Here is a 12,417-nt window from a genome sequence, read left to right on the forward strand (position 1 = left end):
TTTCATGACTTTTATGTTTAGTGAGCTGGGGGTGATTCCTCCAAAATTTCCTTTTGTCCTCCACACATTTCAATTGGAAAATGTAATGCCTGCAGCACTTGATATTCCCAGGTGGTTTCCCATCCAAGTACTAACCAAGCCCAACATTGCTTAGCTTCTGAGATCAGGCTTATTCAAGGTGGTGTGGCCGCAGGCGATTGCATTTCTGCTTTCATGACTTTTATGTTTAGTGAGCTGGGGGTGATTCCTCCAAAATTTCCTTTTGTCCTCCACACATTTCAATTGTAAAATGTAATGCCTGCAGCACTTGATATTCCCAGGTGGTCTCCCATCCAAGTACTAATCAAGCCCAACATTGCTTAGCTTCTGAGATCAGACGAGATCAGGCTTATTCAAGGTGGTGTGGCCGCAGGCGATTGCATTTCTGCTTTCATGACTTTTATGTTTAGGGAGCTGGGGGTGATTCCTCCAAAATTTCCTTTTGTCCTCCACACATTTCAATTGTAAAATGTAATGCCTGCAGCACTTGATATTCCCAGGTGGTCTCCCATCCAAGTACTAACCAAGCCCAACATTGCTTAGCTTCTGAGATCAGACGAGATCAGGCTTATTCAAGGTGGTGTGGCCGCAGGCGATTGCATTTCTGCTTTCATGACTTTTATGTTTAGGGAGCTGGGGGTGATTCCTCCAAAATTTCCTTTTGTCCTCCACACATTTCAATTGTAAAATGTAATTACAAAAATGTAATGCCTGCAGCACTTGATATTCCCAGGTGGTCTCCCATCCAAGTACTAACCAAGCCCAACATTGCTTAGCTTCTGAGATCAGGCTTATTCAAGGTGGTGTGGCCGGAGGCGATTGCATTTCTGCTTTCTTGACTTTTATGTTTAGTGAGCTGGGGGTGATTCCTCCAAAATTTCCTTTTGGCCTCCACACATTTCAATTGTAAAATGTAATTACAAAAATGTAATGCCTGCAGCACTTGATATTCCCAGGTGGTCTCCCATCCAAGTACTAACCAAACCCAACATTGCTTAGCTTCTGAGATCAGGCTTATTCAAGGTGGTGTGGCCGCAGGCGATTGCATTTCTGCTTTCATGACTTTTATGTTTAGTGAGCTGGGGGTGATTCCTCCAAAATTTCCTTTTGGCCTCCACACATTTCAATTGTAAAATGTAATTACAAAAATGTAATGCCTGCAGCACTTGATATTCCCAGGTGGTCTCCCATCCAAGTACTAACCAAGCCCAACATTGCTTAGCTTCTGAGATCAGACGAGATCAGGCTTATTCAAGGTGGTGTGGCCGCAGGCGATTGCATTTCTGCTTTCATGACTTTTATGTTTAGTGAGCTGGGGGTGATTCCTCCAAAATTTCCTTTTGTCCTCCACACATTTCAATTGGAAAATGTAATGCCTGCAGCACTTGATATTCCCAGGTGGTTTCCCATCCAAGTACTAACCAAGCCCAACATTGCTTAGCTTCTGAGATCAGGCTTATTCAAGGTGGTGTGGCCGCAGGCGATTGCATTTCTGCTTTCATGACTTTTATGTTTAGTGAGCTGGGGGTGATTCCTCCAAAATTTCCTTTTGTCCTCCACACATTTCAATTGTAAAATGTAATGCCTGCAGCACTTGATATTCCCAGGTGGTCTCCCATCCAAGTACTAATCAAGCCCAACATTGCTTAGCTTCTGAGATCAGACGAGATCAGGCTTATTCAAGGTGGTGTGGCCGCAGGCGATTGCATTTCTGCTTTCATGACTTTTATGTTTAGGGAGCTGGGGGTGATTCCTCCAAAATTTCCTTTTGTCCTCCACACATTTCAATTGTAAAATGTAATGCCTGCAGCACTTGATATTCCCAGGTGGTCTCCCATCCAAGTACTAACCAAGCCCAACATTGCTTAGCTTCTGAGATCAGACGAGATCAGGCTTATTCAAGGTGGTGTGGCCGCAGGCGATTGCATTTCTGCTTTCATGACTTTTATGTTTAGGGAGCTGGGGGTGATTCCTCCAAAATTTCCTTTTGTCCTCCACACATTTCAATTGTAAAATGTAATTACAAAAATGTAATGCCTGCAGCACTTGATATTCCCAGGTGGTCTCCCATCCAAGTACTAACCAAGCCCAACATTGCTTAGCTTCTGAGATCAGGCTTATTCAAGGTGGTGTGGCCGGAGGCGATTGCATTTCTGCTTTCTTGACTTTTATGTTTAGTGAGCTGGGGGTGATTCCTCCAAAATTTCCTTTTGTCCTCCACACATTTCAATTGTAAAATTTAATTACAAAAATGTAATGCCTGCAGCACTTGATATTCCCAGGTGGTCTCCCATCCAAGTACTAACCAAGCCCAACATTGCTTAGCTTCTGAGATCAGGCTTATTCAAGGTGGTGTGGCCGCAGGCGATTGCATTTCTGCTTTCATGACTTTTATGTTTAGTGAGCTGGGGGTGATTCCTCCAAAATTTCATTTTGTCCTCCACACATTTCAATTGTAAAATTTAATTACAAAAATGTAATGCCTGCAGCACTTGATATTCCCAGGTGGTCTCCCATCCAAGTACTAACCAAGCCCAACATTGCTTAGCTTCTGAGATCAGACGAGATCAGGCTTATTCAAGGTGGTGTGGCCGCAGGCGATTGCATTTGTGCTTTCATGACTTTTATGTTTAGGGAGCTGGGGGTGATTCCTCCAAAATTTCCTTTTGTCCTCCACACATTTCAATTGTAAAATGTAATGCCTGCAGCACTTGATATTCCCAGGTGGTCTCCGATCCAAGTACTAACCAAGCCCAACATTGCATAGCTTCTGAGATCAGACGAGATCAGGCTTATTCAAGGTGGTGTGGCCGCAGGCGATTGCATTTCTGCTTTCATGACTTTTATGTTTAGTGAGCTGGGGGTGATTCCTCCAAAATTTCCATTTGTCCTCCACACATTTCAATTGTAAAATGTAATTACAAAAATGTAATGCCTGCAGCACTTGATATTCCCAGGTGGTCTCCCATCCAAGTACTAACCAAGCCCAACATTGCTTAGCTTCTGAGATCAGGCTTATTCAAGGTGGTGTGGCCGCAGGCGATTGCATTTCTGCTTTCCTGACTTTCATGTTTAGTGAGCTGGGGGTGATTCCTCCAAAATTTCCTTTTGTCCTCCACACATTTCAATTGTAAAATGTAATTACAAAAATGTAATGCCTGCAGCACTTGATATTCCCAGGTGGTCTCCCATCCAAGTACTAACCAAGCCCAACATTGCTTAGCTTCTGAGATCAGACGAGATCAGGCTTATTCAAGGTGGTGTGGCCGCAGGCAATTGCATTTCTGCTTTCATGACTTTTATGTTTAGTGAGCTGGGGGTGATTCCTCCAAAATTTCCTTTTGTCCTCCACACATTTCAATTGTAAAATGTAATGCATGCAGCACTTGATATTCCCAGGTGGTCTCCCATCCAAGTACTAACCAAGCCCAACATTGTTTAGCTTCTGAGATCAGACGAGGTCAGGCTTATTCAAGGTGGTGTGGCCGCAGGCGATTGCATTTCTGCTTTCATGACTTTTATGTTTAGTGAGCTGGGGGTGATTCCTCAAAAATTTCCTTTTGTCCTCCACACATTTCAATTGTAAAATGTAATTACAAAAATGTAATGCCTGCAGCACTTGATATTCCCAGGTGGTCTCCCATCCAAGTACTAACCAAGCCCAACATTGCTTAGCTTCTGAGATCAGGCTTATTCAAGGTGGTGTGGCCGCAGGCGATTGCATTTCTGCTTTCATGACTTTTATGTTTAGTGAGCTGGGGGTGATTCCTCCAAAATTTCCTTTTGTCCTCCACACATTTCAATTGTAAAATGTAATTACAAAAATGTAATGCCTGCAGCACTTGATATTCCCAGGTGGTCTCCCATCCAAGTACTAACCAAGCCCAACATTGCTTCGCTTCTGAGATCAGACGAGATCAGGCTTATTCAAGGTGGTGTGGCCGCAGGCGATTGCATTTCTTCTTTCATGACTTTTATGTTTAGTGAGCTGGGGGTGATTCCTCCAAAATTTCCTTTTGTCCTCCACACATTTCAATTGTAAAATGTAATGCCTGCAGCACTTGATATTCCCAGGTGGTCTCCCATCCAAGTACTAATCAAGCCCAACATTGCTTAGCTTCTGAGATCAGACGAGATCAGGCTTATTCAAGGTGGTGTGGCCGCAGGCGATTGCATTTCTGCTTTCATGACTTTTATGTTTAGTGAGCTGGGGGTGATTCCTCCAAAATTTCCTTTTGTCCTCCACACATTTCAATTGTAAAATGTAATGCCTGCAACACTTGATATTCCCAGGTGGTCTCCTATCCAAGTACTAATCAAGCCCAACATTGCTTAGCTTCTGAGACCAGACGAGATCAGGCTTATTCAAGGTGGTGTGGCCGCAGGCGATTGCATTTCTGCTTTCATGACACTTATGTTTAGTGAGCTGGGGGTGATTCCTCCAAAATTTCCTTTTGTCCTCCACACATTTCAATTGTAAAATGTAATGCCTGCAACACTTGATATTCCCAGGTGGTCTCCCATCCAAGTACTAACCAAGCCCAACATTGCTTAGCTTCTGAGACCAGACGAGATCAGGCTTATTCAAGGTGGTGTGGCCGCAGGCGATTGCATTTCTGCTTTCATGACTTTTATGTTTAGTGAGCTGGGGGTGATTCCTCCAAAATTTCCTTTTGTCCTCCACACATTTCAATTGTAAAATGTAATGCCTGCAACACTTGATATTCCCAGGTGGTCTCCCATCCAAGTACTAACCAAGCCCAACATTGCTTAGCTTCTGAGACCAGACGAGATCAGGCTTATTCAAGGTGGTGTGGCCGCAGGCGATTGCATTTCTGCTTTCATGACACTTATGTTTAGTGAGCTGGGGGTGATTCCTCCAAAATTTCCTTTTGTCCTCCACACATTTCAATTGTAAAATGTAATGCCTGCAGCACTTGATATTCCCAGGTGGTCTCCCATCCAAGTACTAACCAAGCCCAACATTGCTTAGCTTCTGAGATCAAACGAGATCAGGCTTATTCAAGGTGGTGTGGCCGCAGGCGATTGCATTTCTGCTTTCATGACTTTTATGTTTAGTGAGCTGGGGGTGATTCCTCCAAAATTTCCTTTTGTCCTCCACACATTTCAATTGTAAAATGTAATTACAAAAATGTAATGCCTGCAGCACTTGATATTCCCAGGTGGTCTCCCATCCAAGTACTAACCAAGCCCAACATTGCTTAGCTTCTGAGATCAGACGAGATCAGGCTTATTCAAGGTGGTGTGGCCGCAGGCGATTGCATTTCTGCTTTCATGACTTTTATGTTTAGGGAGCTGGGGGTGATTCCTCCAAAATTTCCTTTTGTCCTCCACACATTTCAATTGTAAAATGTAATGCCTGCAGCACTTGATATTCCCAGGTGGTCTCCCATCCAAGTACTAACCAAGCCCAACATTGCTTAGCTTCTGAGATCAGATGAGATCAGGCTTATTCAAGGTGGTGTGGCCGCAGGCGATTGCATTTCTGCTGTCATGACTTTTATGTTTAGTGAGCTGGGGGTGATTCCTCCAAAATTTCCTTTTGTCCTCCACACATTTCAATTGTAAAATGTAATTACAAAAATGTAATGCCTGCAGCACTTGATATTCCCAGGTGGTCTCCCATCCAAGTACTAACCAAGCCCAACATTGCTTAGCTTCTGAGATCAGACGAGATCAGGCTTATTCAAGGTGGTGTGGCCGCAGGTGATTGCATTTCTGCTTTCATGACTTTTATGTTTAGGGAGCTGGGGGTGATTCCTCCAAAATTTCCTTTTGTCCTCCACACATTTCAATTGTAAAATGTAATGCCTGCAGCACTTGATATTCCCAGGTGGTCTCCCATCCAAGTACTAACCAAGGCCAACATTGCTTAGTTTCTGAGATCAGACGAGATCAGGCTTATTCAAGGTGGTGTGGCCGCAGTCGATTGCATTTCTGCTTTCATGACTTTTATGTTTAGTGAGCTGGGGGTGATTCCTCCAAAATTTCCTTTTGTCCTCCACACATTTCAATTGTAAAATTTAATGCCTGCAGCACTTGATATTCCCAGGTGGTCTCCCATCCAAGTACTAACCAAGCCCAACATTGCTTAGCTTCTGAGATCAGACGAGATCAGGCTTATTCAAGGTGGTGTCGCCGCAGGCGATTGCATTTCTGCTTTCATGACTTTTATGTTTAGTGAGCTGGGGGTGATTCCTCCAAAATTTCCTTTTGTCCTCCACACATTTCAATTGTAAAATGTAATGTCTGCAGCACTTGATATTCCCAGGTGGTCTCCCATCCAAGTACTAACCAAGCCCAACATTGCTTAGCTTCTGAGATCAGACGAGATCAGGCTTATTCAAGGTGGTGTGGCCGCAGGCGATTGCATTTCTGCTTTCATGACTTTTATGTTTAGTGAGCTGGGGGTGATTCCTCCAAAATTTCCTAATGTCCTCCACACATTTCAATTGTAAAATGTAATTACAAAAATGTAATGCCTGCAGCACTTGATATTCCCAGGTGGTATCCCATCCAAGTACTAACCAAGCCCAACATTGCTTAGCTTCTGAGATCAGACTAGAGCAGGCTTATTCAAGGTGGTGTGGCCGCAGGCGATTGCATTTCTGCTTTCATGACTTTTATGTTTAGGTAGCTGGGGGTGATTCCTCCAAAATTTCCTTTTGTCCTCCACACATTTCAAATGTAAAATGTAATTACAAAAATGTAATGCCTGCAGCACTTGATATTCCCAGGTGGTCTCCCATCCAAGTACTAACCAAGCCCAACATTGCTTCGCTTCTGAGATCAGACGAGATCAGGCTTATTCAAGGTGGTGTGGCCGCAGGCGATTGCATTTCTGCTTTCATGACTTTTATGTTTAGTGAGCTGGGGGTGATTCCTCCAAAATTTCCTTTTGTCCTCCACACATTTCAATTGTAAAATTTAATTACAAAAACGTAATGCCTGCAGCACTTGATATTCCCAGGTGGTCTCCCATCCAAGTACTAACCAAGCCCAACATTGCTTAGCTTCTGAGATCAGGCTTATTCAAGGTGGTGTGGCCGCAGGCGATTGCATTTCTGCTTTCATGACTTTTATGTTTAGTGAGCTGGGGGTGATTCCTCCAAAATTTCCTTTTGTCCTCCACACATTTCAATTGTAAAATTTAATTACAAAAATGTAATGCCTGCAGCACTTGATTTTCCCAGGTGGTCTCCCATCCAAGTACTAACCAAGCCCAACATTGCTTAGCTTCTGAGATCAGGCTTATTCAAGGTGGTGTGGCCGCAGGCGATTGCATTTCTGCTTTCATGACTTTTATGTTTAGGGAGCTGGGGGTGATTCCTCCAAAATTTCCTTTTGTCCTCCACACATTTCAATTGTAAAATGTAATGCCTGCAGCACTTGATATTCCCAGGTGGTCTCCCATCCAAGTACTAACCAAGCCCAACATTGCTTAGCTTCTGAGATCAGACGAAATCAGGCTTATTCAAGGTGGTGTGGCCGCAGGCAATTGCATTTCTGCTTTCATGACTTTTATGTTTAGTGAGCTGGGGGTGAGTCCTCCAAAATTTCCTTTTGTCCTCCACACATTTCAATTGTAAAATGTAATTACAAAAATGTAATGCCTGCAGCACTTGATATTCCCAGGTGGTCTCCCATCCAAGTACTAACCAAGCCCAACATTGCTTAGCTTCTGAGATCAGACGAGATCAGGCTTATTCAAGGTGGTGTGGCCGCAGGCGATTGCATTCCTGCTTTCATGACTTTTATGTTTAGTGAGCTGGGGGTGATTCCTCCAAAATTTCCTTTTGTCCTCCACACATTTCAATTGTAAAATGTAATGCCTGCAGCACTTGATATTCCCAGGTGGTCTCCCATCCAAGTACTAACCAAGCCCAACATTGCTTAGCTTCTGAGATCAGACGAGATCAGGCTTATTCAAGGTGGTGTGGCCGCAGGCGATTGCATTTCTGCTTTCATGACTTTTATGTTTAGTGAGCTGGGGGTGATTCCTCCAAAATTTCCTTTTGTCCTCCACACATTTCAATTGTAAAATGTAATGCCTGCAGCACTTGATATTCCCAGGTGGTCTCCCATCCAAGTACTAACCAAGCCCAACATTGCTTAGCTTCTGAGATCAGACGAGATCAGGCTTATTCAAAGTGGTGTGGCCGCAGGCGATTGCATTTCTGCTTTCATGACTTTTATGTTTAGTGAGCTGGGGGTGATTCCTCCAAAATTTCCTTTTGTCCTCCACACATTTCAATTGTAAAATGTAATGCCTGCAGCACTTGATATTCCCAGGTGGTCTCCCATCCAAGTACTAACCAAGCCCAACATTGCTTAGCTTCTGAGATCAGACTTATTCAAGGTGGTGTGGCCGCAGGCGATTGCATTTATGCTTTCATGACTTTTATGTTTAGTGAGCTGGGGGTGATTCCTCCAAAATTTCCTTTTGTCCTCCACACATTTCAATTGTAAAATGTAATGCCTGCAGCACTTGATATTCCCAGGTGGTCTCCCATCCAAGTACTAACCAAGCCCAACATTGCTTAGCTTCTGAGATCAGACGAGATCAGGCTTATTCAAGGTGGTGTGGCCGCAGGCGATTGCATTCCTGCTTTCATGACTTTTATGTTTAGGGAGCTGGGGGTGATTCCTCCAAAATTTCCTTTTGTCCTCCACACATTTCAATTGTAAAATGTAATTACAAAAATGTAATGCCTGCAGCACTTGATATTCCCAGGTGGTCTCCCATCCAAGTACTAACCAAGCCCAACATTGCTTAGCTTCTGAGATCAGGCTTATTCAAGGTGGTGTGGCCGCAGGCGATTACATTTCTGCTTTCATGACTTTTATGTTTAGTGAGCTGGGGGTGATTCCTCCAAAATTTCCTTTTGTCCTCCACACATTTCAATTGTAAAATGTAATGCCTGCAGCACTTGATATTCCCAGGTGGTCTCCCATCCAAGTACTAACCAAGCCCAACATTGCTTAGCTTCTGAGATCAGACGAGATCAGGCTTATTCAAGGTGGTGTGGCCGCAGGCGATTGCATTTCTGCTTTCATGACTTTTATGTTTAGGGAGCTGGGGGTGATTCCTCCAAAATTTCCTTTTGTCCTCCACACATTTCAATTGTAAAATGTAATTACAAAAATGTAATGCCTGCAGCACTTGATATTCCCAGGTGGTCTCCCATCCAAGTACTAACCAAGCCCAACATTGCTTAGCTTCTGAGATCAGGCTTATTCAAGGTGGTGTGGCCGCAGGCGATTGCATTTCTGCTTTCATGACTTTTATGTTTAGGGAGCTGGGGGTGATTCCTCCAAAATTTCCTTTTGTCGTCCACACATTTCAATTGTAAAATGTAATTACAAAAATGTAATGCCTGCAGCACTTGATATTCCCAGGTGTTCTCCCATCCAAGTACTAACCAAGCCAACATTGCTTAGCTTCTGAGATCAGGCTTATTCAAGGTGGTGTGGCCGCAGGCGATTGCATTTCTGCTTTCATGACTTTTATGTTTAGTGAGCTGGGGGTGATTCCTCCAAAATTTCCTTTTGTCCTCCACACATTTCAATTGTAAAATGTAATGGCTGCAGCACTTGATATTCCCAGGTGGTCTCCCATCCAAGTACTAACCAAGCCCAACATTGCTTAGCTTCTGAGATCAGACGAGATCAGGCTTATTCAAGGTGGTGTGGCCGCAGGCGATTGCATTTCTGCTTTCATGACTTTTATGTTTAGTGAGCTGGGGGTGATTTCCTCCAAAATTTCCTTTTGTCCTCCACACATTTCAATTGTAAATGTAATGCCTGCAGCACTTGATATTCCCAGGTGGTCTCCCATCCAAGTACTAACCAAGCCCAACATTGCTTAGCTTCTGAGATCAGGAGAGATCAGGCTTATTCAAGGTGGTGTGGCCGCAGGCAATTGCATTTCTTCTTTCATGACTTTTATGTTTAGTGAGCTGGGGGTGATTCCTCCAAAATTTCCTTTTGTCCTCCACACATTTCAATTGTAAAATGTAATTACAAAAATGTAATGCCTGCAGCACTTGATATTCCCAGGTGGTCTCCCATCCAAGTACTAACCAAGCCCAACATTGCTTAGCTTCTGAGATCAGGAGAGATCAGGCTTATTCAAGGTGGTGTGGCCGCAGGCAATTGCATTTCTTCTTTCATGACTTTTATGTTTAGTGAGCTGGGGGTGATTCCTCCAAAATTTCCTTTTGTCCTCCACACATTTCAATTGTAAAATGTAATTACAGAAATGTAACGCCTGCAGCACTTGATATTCCCAGGTCGTCTCCCATCCAAGTACTAACCAAGCCCAACATTGCTTAGCTTCTGAGATCAGGCAAGATCAGGCTTATTCAAGGTGGTGTGGCCGCAGGCGATTGCATTTCTGCTTTCATGACTTTTATGTTTAGTGAGCTGGGGGTGATTCCTCCAAAATTTCCTTTTGTCCTCCACACATTTCAATTGTAAAATTTAATTACAAAAATGTAATGCCTGCAGCACTTGATATTCCCAGGTGGTCTCCCATCCAAGTACTAACCAAGCCCAACACTGCTTAGCTTCTGAGATCAGCCAAGATCAGGCTTATTCAAGGTGGTGTGGCCGCAGGCGATTGCATTTCTGCTTTCATGACTTTTATGTTTAGTGAGCTGGGGGTGATTCCTCCAAAATTTCCTTTTGTCCTCCACACATTTCAATTGTAAATGTAATTACAAAAATGTAATGCCTGCAGCACTTGATATTCCCAGGTGGTCTCCCATCCAAGTACTAACCAAGCCCAACATTGCTTAGCTTCTGAGATCAGGCTTATTCAAGGTGGCGTGGCCGCAGGCGATTGCATTTCTGCTTTCATGACTTTTATGTTTAGTGAGCTGGGGGTGATTCCTCCAAAATTTCCTTTTGTCCTCCACACATTTCAATTGTAAAATGTAATGCCTGCAGCACTTGATATTCCCAGGTGGTCTCACATCCAAGTACTAACCAAGCCCAACACTGCTTAGCTTCTGAGATCAGGCGAGATCAGGCTTATTCAAGGTGGTGTGGCCGCAGGCGATTGCATTTCTGCTTTCATGACTTTTATGTTTAGTGAGCTGGGGGTGATTCCTCCAAAATTTCCTTTTATCCTCCACACATTTCAATTGTAAAATGTAATGCCTGCAGCACTTGATATTCCCAGGTGGTCTCCCATCCAAGTACTAACCAAGCCCAACATTGCTTAGCTTCTGAGATCAGACGAGATCAGGCTTATTCAAGGTGGTGTGGCCGCAGGCGATTGCATTTCTGCTTTCATGACTTTTATGTTTAGTGAGCTGGGGGTGATTCCTCCAAAATTTCCTTTTGTCCTCCACACATTTCAATTGTAAAATGTAATTACAAAAATGTAATGCCTGCAGCACTTGATATTCCCAGGTGGTCTCCCATCCAAGTACTAACCAAGCCCAACATTGCTTAGCTTCTGAGATCAGACGAGATCAGGCTTATTCATGGTGGTGTGGCCGCAGGCGATTGCATTTCTGCTTTCATGACTTTTATGTTTAGGGAGCTGGGGGTGATTCCTCCAAAATTTCCTTTTGTCTTCCACACATTTCAATTGTAAAATGTAATTACAAAAATGTAATGCCTGCAGCACTTGATATTCCCAGGTGGTCTCCCATCCAAGTACTAACCAAGCCCAACATTGCTTAGCTTCTGAGATCATGCGAGATCAGGCTTATTCAAGGTGGTGTGGCCGCAAGCGATTGCATTTCTGCTTTCATGACTTTTATGTTTAGGGAGCTGGGGGTGATTCCTCCAAAATTTCCTTTTGTCCTCCACACATTTCAATTGTAAAATGTAATTACAAAAATGTAATGCCTGCAGCACTTGATATTCCCAGGTGGTCTCCCATCCAAGTACTAACCAAGCCCAACATTGCTTAGCTTCTGAGATCAGGCTTATTCAAGGTGGTGTGGCCGCAGGCGATTGCATTTCTGCTTTCATGACTTTTATGTTTAGTGAGCTGGGGGTGATTCCTCCAAAATTTCCTTTTGTCCTCCACACATTTCAATTGTAAAATGTAATTACAAAAATGTAATGCCTGCAGCACTTGATATTCCCAGGTGGTCTCCCATCCAAGTACTAACCAAGCCCAACATTGCTTAGCTTCTGAGATCAGACTTATTCAAGGTGGTGTGGCCACAGGCGATTGCATTTCTGCTTTCATGACTTTTATGTTTAGTGAGCTGGGGGTGATTCCTCCAAAATTTCCTTTTGTCCTCCACACATTTCAATTGTAAAATGTAATGCCTGCAGCACTTGATATTCCCAGGTGGTCTCCCATCCAAATACTAACCAAGCCCAACATTGCTT

At 43.6% G+C, this 12,417-nt stretch overlaps 29 non-coding genes and 25 pseudogenes across 29 annotated transcripts; all 54 read right to left on the reverse strand.

The window, feature by feature from the left end:
* Positions 1-86: 86 nt before the first annotated feature.
* Positions 87-195, reverse strand: LOC131734904 (5S ribosomal RNA; annotated as a pseudogene).
* Positions 196-295: 100 nt separating this feature from the next.
* LOC131734949 (5S ribosomal RNA) lies at positions 296-414 on the reverse strand. The gene has a single exon (XR_009327192.1). It is a non-coding gene; the product is annotated as a 5S ribosomal RNA (ribosomal RNA).
* A 100-nt stretch (positions 415-514) lies between these two features.
* Positions 515-633, reverse strand: LOC131734957 (5S ribosomal RNA). The gene has a single exon (XR_009327200.1). It is a non-coding gene; the product is annotated as a 5S ribosomal RNA (ribosomal RNA).
* A 114-nt stretch (positions 634-747) lies between these two features.
* Positions 748-856, reverse strand: LOC131734925 (5S ribosomal RNA; annotated as a pseudogene).
* Positions 857-970: 114 nt separating this feature from the next.
* On the reverse strand, positions 971-1,079 carry LOC131734914 (5S ribosomal RNA; annotated as a pseudogene).
* A 114-nt stretch (positions 1,080-1,193) lies between these two features.
* LOC131734958 (5S ribosomal RNA) lies at positions 1,194-1,312 on the reverse strand. The gene has a single exon (XR_009327201.1). It is a non-coding gene; the product is annotated as a 5S ribosomal RNA (ribosomal RNA).
* Positions 1,313-1,412: 100 nt separating this feature from the next.
* Positions 1,413-1,521, reverse strand: LOC131734905 (5S ribosomal RNA; annotated as a pseudogene).
* Positions 1,522-1,621: 100 nt separating this feature from the next.
* Positions 1,622-1,740, reverse strand: LOC131734960 (5S ribosomal RNA). The gene has a single exon (XR_009327203.1). It is a non-coding gene; the product is annotated as a 5S ribosomal RNA (ribosomal RNA).
* A 100-nt stretch (positions 1,741-1,840) lies between these two features.
* On the reverse strand, positions 1,841-1,959 carry LOC131734959 (5S ribosomal RNA). Its single transcript, XR_009327202.1, has one exon. It is a non-coding gene; the product is annotated as a 5S ribosomal RNA (ribosomal RNA).
* A 114-nt stretch (positions 1,960-2,073) lies between these two features.
* On the reverse strand, positions 2,074-2,182 carry LOC131734926 (5S ribosomal RNA; annotated as a pseudogene).
* Positions 2,183-2,296: 114 nt separating this feature from the next.
* LOC131734884 (5S ribosomal RNA) lies at positions 2,297-2,405 on the reverse strand (annotated as a pseudogene).
* A 114-nt stretch (positions 2,406-2,519) lies between these two features.
* On the reverse strand, positions 2,520-2,638 carry LOC131734961 (5S ribosomal RNA). The gene has a single exon (XR_009327204.1). It is a non-coding gene; the product is annotated as a 5S ribosomal RNA (ribosomal RNA).
* A 100-nt stretch (positions 2,639-2,738) lies between these two features.
* On the reverse strand, positions 2,739-2,857 carry LOC131734858 (5S ribosomal RNA; annotated as a pseudogene).
* Positions 2,858-2,971: 114 nt separating this feature from the next.
* On the reverse strand, positions 2,972-3,080 carry LOC131734886 (5S ribosomal RNA; annotated as a pseudogene).
* Positions 3,081-3,194: 114 nt separating this feature from the next.
* On the reverse strand, positions 3,195-3,313 carry LOC131734962 (5S ribosomal RNA). The gene has a single exon (XR_009327205.1). It is a non-coding gene; the product is annotated as a 5S ribosomal RNA (ribosomal RNA).
* A 100-nt stretch (positions 3,314-3,413) lies between these two features.
* LOC131734843 (5S ribosomal RNA) lies at positions 3,414-3,532 on the reverse strand (annotated as a pseudogene).
* Positions 3,533-3,646: 114 nt separating this feature from the next.
* On the reverse strand, positions 3,647-3,755 carry LOC131734887 (5S ribosomal RNA; annotated as a pseudogene).
* Positions 3,756-3,869: 114 nt separating this feature from the next.
* LOC131734792 (5S ribosomal RNA) lies at positions 3,870-3,988 on the reverse strand. The gene has a single exon (XR_009327121.1). It is a non-coding gene; the product is annotated as a 5S ribosomal RNA (ribosomal RNA).
* Positions 3,989-4,088: 100 nt separating this feature from the next.
* On the reverse strand, positions 4,089-4,207 carry LOC131734785 (5S ribosomal RNA). The gene has a single exon (XR_009327114.1). It is a non-coding gene; the product is annotated as a 5S ribosomal RNA (ribosomal RNA).
* A 100-nt stretch (positions 4,208-4,307) lies between these two features.
* On the reverse strand, positions 4,308-4,426 carry LOC131734835 (5S ribosomal RNA; annotated as a pseudogene).
* A 100-nt stretch (positions 4,427-4,526) lies between these two features.
* Positions 4,527-4,645, reverse strand: LOC131734823 (5S ribosomal RNA). The gene has a single exon (XR_009327152.1). It is a non-coding gene; the product is annotated as a 5S ribosomal RNA (ribosomal RNA).
* Positions 4,646-4,745: 100 nt separating this feature from the next.
* Positions 4,746-4,864, reverse strand: LOC131734824 (5S ribosomal RNA). Its single transcript, XR_009327153.1, has one exon. It is a non-coding gene; the product is annotated as a 5S ribosomal RNA (ribosomal RNA).
* A 100-nt stretch (positions 4,865-4,964) lies between these two features.
* Positions 4,965-5,083, reverse strand: LOC131734784 (5S ribosomal RNA). The gene has a single exon (XR_009327113.1). It is a non-coding gene; the product is annotated as a 5S ribosomal RNA (ribosomal RNA).
* A 114-nt stretch (positions 5,084-5,197) lies between these two features.
* LOC131734963 (5S ribosomal RNA) lies at positions 5,198-5,316 on the reverse strand. The gene has a single exon (XR_009327206.1). It is a non-coding gene; the product is annotated as a 5S ribosomal RNA (ribosomal RNA).
* Positions 5,317-5,416: 100 nt separating this feature from the next.
* LOC131734818 (5S ribosomal RNA) lies at positions 5,417-5,535 on the reverse strand. The gene has a single exon (XR_009327147.1). It is a non-coding gene; the product is annotated as a 5S ribosomal RNA (ribosomal RNA).
* A 114-nt stretch (positions 5,536-5,649) lies between these two features.
* LOC131734801 (5S ribosomal RNA) lies at positions 5,650-5,768 on the reverse strand. The gene has a single exon (XR_009327130.1). It is a non-coding gene; the product is annotated as a 5S ribosomal RNA (ribosomal RNA).
* Positions 5,769-5,868: 100 nt separating this feature from the next.
* LOC131734842 (5S ribosomal RNA) lies at positions 5,869-5,987 on the reverse strand (annotated as a pseudogene).
* A 100-nt stretch (positions 5,988-6,087) lies between these two features.
* Positions 6,088-6,206, reverse strand: LOC131734795 (5S ribosomal RNA). The gene has a single exon (XR_009327124.1). It is a non-coding gene; the product is annotated as a 5S ribosomal RNA (ribosomal RNA).
* A 100-nt stretch (positions 6,207-6,306) lies between these two features.
* Positions 6,307-6,425, reverse strand: LOC131734803 (5S ribosomal RNA). Its single transcript, XR_009327132.1, has one exon. It is a non-coding gene; the product is annotated as a 5S ribosomal RNA (ribosomal RNA).
* A 114-nt stretch (positions 6,426-6,539) lies between these two features.
* LOC131734860 (5S ribosomal RNA) lies at positions 6,540-6,658 on the reverse strand (annotated as a pseudogene).
* Positions 6,659-6,772: 114 nt separating this feature from the next.
* Positions 6,773-6,891, reverse strand: LOC131734793 (5S ribosomal RNA). The gene has a single exon (XR_009327122.1). It is a non-coding gene; the product is annotated as a 5S ribosomal RNA (ribosomal RNA).
* A 114-nt stretch (positions 6,892-7,005) lies between these two features.
* LOC131734888 (5S ribosomal RNA) lies at positions 7,006-7,114 on the reverse strand (annotated as a pseudogene).
* Positions 7,115-7,228: 114 nt separating this feature from the next.
* LOC131734895 (5S ribosomal RNA) lies at positions 7,229-7,337 on the reverse strand (annotated as a pseudogene).
* Positions 7,338-7,437: 100 nt separating this feature from the next.
* On the reverse strand, positions 7,438-7,556 carry LOC131734802 (5S ribosomal RNA). Its single transcript, XR_009327131.1, has one exon. It is a non-coding gene; the product is annotated as a 5S ribosomal RNA (ribosomal RNA).
* Positions 7,557-7,670: 114 nt separating this feature from the next.
* LOC131734964 (5S ribosomal RNA) lies at positions 7,671-7,789 on the reverse strand. Its single transcript, XR_009327207.1, has one exon. It is a non-coding gene; the product is annotated as a 5S ribosomal RNA (ribosomal RNA).
* A 100-nt stretch (positions 7,790-7,889) lies between these two features.
* LOC131734965 (5S ribosomal RNA) lies at positions 7,890-8,008 on the reverse strand. Its single transcript, XR_009327208.1, has one exon. It is a non-coding gene; the product is annotated as a 5S ribosomal RNA (ribosomal RNA).
* A 100-nt stretch (positions 8,009-8,108) lies between these two features.
* On the reverse strand, positions 8,109-8,227 carry LOC131734891 (5S ribosomal RNA). The gene has a single exon (XR_009327169.1). It is a non-coding gene; the product is annotated as a 5S ribosomal RNA (ribosomal RNA).
* Positions 8,228-8,327: 100 nt separating this feature from the next.
* LOC131734918 (5S ribosomal RNA) lies at positions 8,328-8,436 on the reverse strand (annotated as a pseudogene).
* A 100-nt stretch (positions 8,437-8,536) lies between these two features.
* On the reverse strand, positions 8,537-8,655 carry LOC131734780 (5S ribosomal RNA). Its single transcript, XR_009327109.1, has one exon. It is a non-coding gene; the product is annotated as a 5S ribosomal RNA (ribosomal RNA).
* A 114-nt stretch (positions 8,656-8,769) lies between these two features.
* Positions 8,770-8,878, reverse strand: LOC131734889 (5S ribosomal RNA; annotated as a pseudogene).
* Positions 8,879-8,978: 100 nt separating this feature from the next.
* LOC131734781 (5S ribosomal RNA) lies at positions 8,979-9,097 on the reverse strand. The gene has a single exon (XR_009327110.1). It is a non-coding gene; the product is annotated as a 5S ribosomal RNA (ribosomal RNA).
* A 114-nt stretch (positions 9,098-9,211) lies between these two features.
* Positions 9,212-9,320, reverse strand: LOC131734890 (5S ribosomal RNA; annotated as a pseudogene).
* A 322-nt stretch (positions 9,321-9,642) lies between these two features.
* On the reverse strand, positions 9,643-9,761 carry LOC131734820 (5S ribosomal RNA). Its single transcript, XR_009327149.1, has one exon. It is a non-coding gene; the product is annotated as a 5S ribosomal RNA (ribosomal RNA).
* Positions 9,762-9,861: 100 nt separating this feature from the next.
* On the reverse strand, positions 9,862-9,980 carry LOC131734826 (5S ribosomal RNA). Its single transcript, XR_009327155.1, has one exon. It is a non-coding gene; the product is annotated as a 5S ribosomal RNA (ribosomal RNA).
* A 114-nt stretch (positions 9,981-10,094) lies between these two features.
* Positions 10,095-10,213, reverse strand: LOC131734827 (5S ribosomal RNA). The gene has a single exon (XR_009327156.1). It is a non-coding gene; the product is annotated as a 5S ribosomal RNA (ribosomal RNA).
* A 114-nt stretch (positions 10,214-10,327) lies between these two features.
* LOC131734863 (5S ribosomal RNA) lies at positions 10,328-10,446 on the reverse strand (annotated as a pseudogene).
* A 114-nt stretch (positions 10,447-10,560) lies between these two features.
* On the reverse strand, positions 10,561-10,679 carry LOC131734847 (5S ribosomal RNA; annotated as a pseudogene).
* A 113-nt stretch (positions 10,680-10,792) lies between these two features.
* Positions 10,793-10,901, reverse strand: LOC131734907 (5S ribosomal RNA; annotated as a pseudogene).
* A 100-nt stretch (positions 10,902-11,001) lies between these two features.
* Positions 11,002-11,120, reverse strand: LOC131734855 (5S ribosomal RNA; annotated as a pseudogene).
* A 100-nt stretch (positions 11,121-11,220) lies between these two features.
* LOC131734782 (5S ribosomal RNA) lies at positions 11,221-11,339 on the reverse strand. The gene has a single exon (XR_009327111.1). It is a non-coding gene; the product is annotated as a 5S ribosomal RNA (ribosomal RNA).
* Positions 11,340-11,453: 114 nt separating this feature from the next.
* Positions 11,454-11,572, reverse strand: LOC131734804 (5S ribosomal RNA). Its single transcript, XR_009327133.1, has one exon. It is a non-coding gene; the product is annotated as a 5S ribosomal RNA (ribosomal RNA).
* A 114-nt stretch (positions 11,573-11,686) lies between these two features.
* On the reverse strand, positions 11,687-11,805 carry LOC131734836 (5S ribosomal RNA; annotated as a pseudogene).
* A 114-nt stretch (positions 11,806-11,919) lies between these two features.
* LOC131734892 (5S ribosomal RNA) lies at positions 11,920-12,028 on the reverse strand (annotated as a pseudogene).
* A 114-nt stretch (positions 12,029-12,142) lies between these two features.
* On the reverse strand, positions 12,143-12,251 carry LOC131734921 (5S ribosomal RNA; annotated as a pseudogene).
* Positions 12,252-12,417: the final 166 nt, after the last annotated feature.

This window comes from Acipenser ruthenus, unplaced genomic scaffold (assembly GCF_902713425.1).
Source record: "Acipenser ruthenus unplaced genomic scaffold, fAciRut3.2 maternal haplotype, whole genome shotgun sequence".
In the NCBI taxonomy this organism is placed as follows: domain Eukaryota; kingdom Metazoa; phylum Chordata; class Actinopteri; order Acipenseriformes; family Acipenseridae; genus Acipenser; species Acipenser ruthenus.